Here is a 4,298-nt window from a genome sequence, read left to right as displayed (position 1 = left end):
TCTGATTTTGCATACCTTTCTTCTCATGTAATAAATATTAAATATGGCAGTTGATTTGCAGGTATCAAGACATTTTTCTATCCTTGTGAAACATTTTCAAAGATTGTCACTGTTGCAAAAGGCAGGCCCATATGTAAGTTGGTCATAATCTATTCCAGTACTGCTAGCACTAAATGTGATGAATCTACATCCATGTGCTATTTCTTTTCAAATGGTCTTTCCTGTCTCTTTTTATACGTCACTACAAAAATATTTGGTAATTACGGTTGTTTTTAGGGTTATTACGGCGATTTGAATCGCCATTATTACTTTGAATGGCGCTCAAGAAAAACCGCCATAATTTGAAGTGCCATTTGGTTATTACGGCGGTTTTCGAAAAACCGCCACAATTACCTGGTTAAAACAGCGGTTTTTGAATTGGGTTAAAATGGCGGTTCAAACCGCCGCTATTTCTAGATAAAATGGCATTTTTTGTTGGTTAAAACGGTGGTTCAAATTGCCGTTATTTCTAGGGTAAAACGGCATTTTTTGTTGGTTAAAATGGCATTTATGAACCGCCATTTTTACTTTGGCAGAGTGACATTTTTGGTTGGTTAAAATGGCATTTGAAACTGCCGGTTTTACCGGATTAAAACAGCATTTTTAGTTGGTTAAAACAGCATTTTGAACCGCCGTTTTTACCCTGATAGAGACATTTTTATTGGTTAAAACGACGTTTAAAATCGCCGTTTTTATCATATTAAAATGACATTTCATGTTATTTAAAATGGCAATTACAAGCCGCCGTTTTTACCAGATAAAAGTGATATTTTTTTATCACATTAAACGAATAAATTTTTTATTAAAATTTCAAAATAACAAAAATATTATATAACTCATAAACAAAGTAATATATTACTCATAAACAAAGTATTAAACAAAATATATAATTTTTTAGTATTGAAAATTAAAAGTAATAACTCTTTTACATAGTATCAAACATAGCATAATTTTTTAACTATAAATATCTTAACATGTAACTCTTAATACATAAAATCTCCATCATATTTCACATTACTCTATTGCTCGCTCAAAAAGACATACTTTCTAACTATTTTGGTGATAGAATCTCACTCTCTTGATCCAATTCCTACAATAAAAATATAATTTGAAAACATAATAAAAAAATAATTATTAATTATGTTGGTAAGTGAATGACCCACAAATATATATAATTTTTCTTTGCTAAGTGCTTGAACTATATCTACACTGTTACTTTTTAAATTTGTATCCACCTATTTGACAAAGAAATTAAGCATGTTATGTGAGCACAATTTATATACACCTGTTTGACAAAGAATATTTATAGTCTTTGTAAATAGATCAACTCAAAATATCTAAATTTGCTTCCTAATCTTTAGCATCACAATCATTGATTTTTTTTCCTTTTTTTTTTATCACATTTGCTTATATTATTTTTGAAAAAGCTACAATTTGCTTCTATACTTTATGTGTACAAACTATGACTAAATCTAACAACAGAAACATGTCAAATTTTCAGCAGATGCTCTATACCTCTTCCTTGAGTCTATTCTCAACATGGAAACTAGACATTTGCTACATGCTGAACTAACACACTAGCCTCTGACTTGTTCTTGTTGCTACATCCTTACTTATGGAGCATACCTTACAATTTTTGATGAGCTTGTTCTGAGCCTCGATCTTTGCTCGTGACTGTCTCCTCCTCAGTATACCATGGTATTGTTTAGCATTGATATAAATGGGGTTATCTTTAGCAAGATCAAGTGGTAGTGCGATTCTGGAGGATCTTAATCCCAGCACTTGGGGCAACATCTGGGGTTGACCCTTATAAATTTTTTTAAAAAATGCAATGAGATCATAGTAAATTATTATAATAAAAAATTCAACTGCAGCAAAATATTTCAAACTCAACAATAGCAGGCATAAAAAAATAGATAGCATGAATAAACAAGATGTTCTTGAGAGAACTTACAACAGCCTACGGTCTATAAGCAACTAATGAACCACCAAAAAATGGTTCGCTATAAGGAAAAGGAGCATGTGCCTGAAATCAGAGAAAAAATAGTTATTTAGAAGCTACAACTGAAAGCAACAAATCTATAAACCAAGAGCTTCACATACCATTGAGTGAGTACTATTGACTTGTTCGCAATTGAACACAGGATTGGGATGATTCAGTAAGAGGAATGGCTTCATTTAACCCTCCACATATGCATTAGCTGACCTGAAAAAAAGATTAAGAACTTAGAAAATGAAGTGTATATGTAATGTGTAACACGTAATAGGATTTAAATCAATCCATTCAATGCTCTAAGCACATAAAAGAGTGAAGGGACCTCAAAGAAGTTCTCTTTTCTGTCTGATCTAATGAACTTACCGATGTACAAAAGATTTCATTTTCATAATTTATAAAATATATCCTTAAATACAAATTAGCTAATATTTATAAAAATTAAAAAAAATAATTAAAAGGATGAATTAATTAAGTGGTAGAACTAACTTTTCAAGTCTGTTTCTGAACTTGATCAAATACTTCTCGTTATCTTCTTCAGCAACCTTGAAGATCTTGTCAACGATCTGTTGTCTCTCATTCATATCAAGCTTCCTCACATCAACCTCCCTGCGGAACTATATTATCCAACAAACATTTTCAACTTGTGCTTTTATCAATCATTCAAAACTAATAAGAAAACTTGTGCTTTAATTAAATTTGGAGTAAACTTCAGATTAATTTTGATTAGTTACCCTCTCAAATTGTTTGAATTTTAGTTTTCTTCATGACATGGATTCTAACAAAGAGTTGAACTTGTTTCATAGCTACAACGACAATAATGAAAAGTATGCCACCAAACAAAGAGATTGGAATTGATTAATCTCATACTGCCAGAGACAAAAGGAAAATAGAGATTAGCTACCTCACATTTAGATCCCCACACCATATCAAAGGCTTGTCTGAATTTTGTGTAACAAATTCTAGAATCCTTTTGTCCCATTTTCTTCTCCTTTGAAATGAGTTTGGTTCCTCTTTCCACCCATTATTTGGAACATATGTATTCAACAACCGAAGGGTTTCGAATTCAACCAAGATTACTCTGCCATCTGGTTCATGCTTTGAAGCTGGCAGCAAAAAAAGTTTTCCATAAGCATTAAAGAAAACTTATTGGTTAGAATATAAAATATAAAATATAAATAATACAATAGTTTCGAAAATAATTGTAAAATCTCACATTCTACAAATAATTCAGCCACATAAGATCATCAAGGAGAGATTAAACCACTAATTTAGAAGCACAACAAAAGCTGATATACAAAACCACCAATTTAGACACATTAACTATCACACACACATAAAAACAAACACATAGTTCTCAAAACTCAAAATAAGCTACAATTCCTATCTCTCAAAATCCTAACAATTATACAATTAAGATGTCATGCCTAAACCTTAATTATTAATCAAATTGAACAATCAACACAAGAACAAATAGTAATTAATTATATTATTATACTGCAAAATAAAAATAAAAAAATTAAAGAAGGGACAAGAGAAAGGACGAGAGAGATCTATAGTACTTATAGAAGAACTGAGGAAGTATGGGAGAGTTGTGCTTGTTCTACTTGTGATGGCTTGGATTTTAGAGATCTTCAATAGAGAGATGTCACCAGAGAAGACGCTATGGGAGGCATTGAGGATTTTGGCGGAGAAGGCGCAGAACTAGGACGGAAAGGAGAGGAAGCTGGAGGTGATGTCACCGGAGGAGATTACTACGGGAGAAGATGTCGTCGAAGGAGATCGTCGCCGGAGGAGATCCGAGATCCGAAAGAAGATCTGAGATCGTTGCATTGGCTAGGGACAGTGACTATGGGGAAACAACTTCGATAATGGGAAAGAAGGAGTGTGTGGCTTAGACATTCGATTTCGTTGAAGACAAAGCGGCGGTGGTAGTGATGGATTAAGGAGGACGACGAGGGAGAGATAGAAATGAGATTGAGCCAGCCGTTTAACGTATATTTAGAGTGTTTCAGTTAGGGATTAATTTTTTCATTTTATATATGCGGGATAATGGCAGTTCAAAACCGCCATAGTCACTAGAACCGCCACCAAATAGAAAGTCAGTTATGACAACAACAAAAAAGTCATAATGTTTGGATATTAGGGCGGTTCTTCAAAAACGCCATAATATAAATGCCATTTTAAACCCCCTTTTTTGTAGTGTGTTTCTTTCCAACAAGTCTAGAGTGTAAGTTTGTCAAGTTTATATCAATCTTAAAGTTAT

At 32.7% G+C, this 4,298-nt stretch overlaps 1 pseudogene; it reads right to left on the bottom strand.

Annotated features, from left to right (window-relative positions):
• LOC107643943 lies at nt 1,171-4,039 on the bottom strand (annotated as a pseudogene).

This window comes from Arachis ipaensis, chromosome B05 (genome assembly GCF_000816755.2).
Source record: "Arachis ipaensis cultivar K30076 chromosome B05, Araip1.1, whole genome shotgun sequence".
In the NCBI taxonomy this organism is placed as follows: domain Eukaryota; kingdom Viridiplantae; phylum Streptophyta; class Magnoliopsida; order Fabales; family Fabaceae; genus Arachis; species Arachis ipaensis.
The sequence above is the reverse complement of the archived record's forward strand: the minus strand, read 5'-3'. Positions and strand labels throughout refer to the sequence as shown.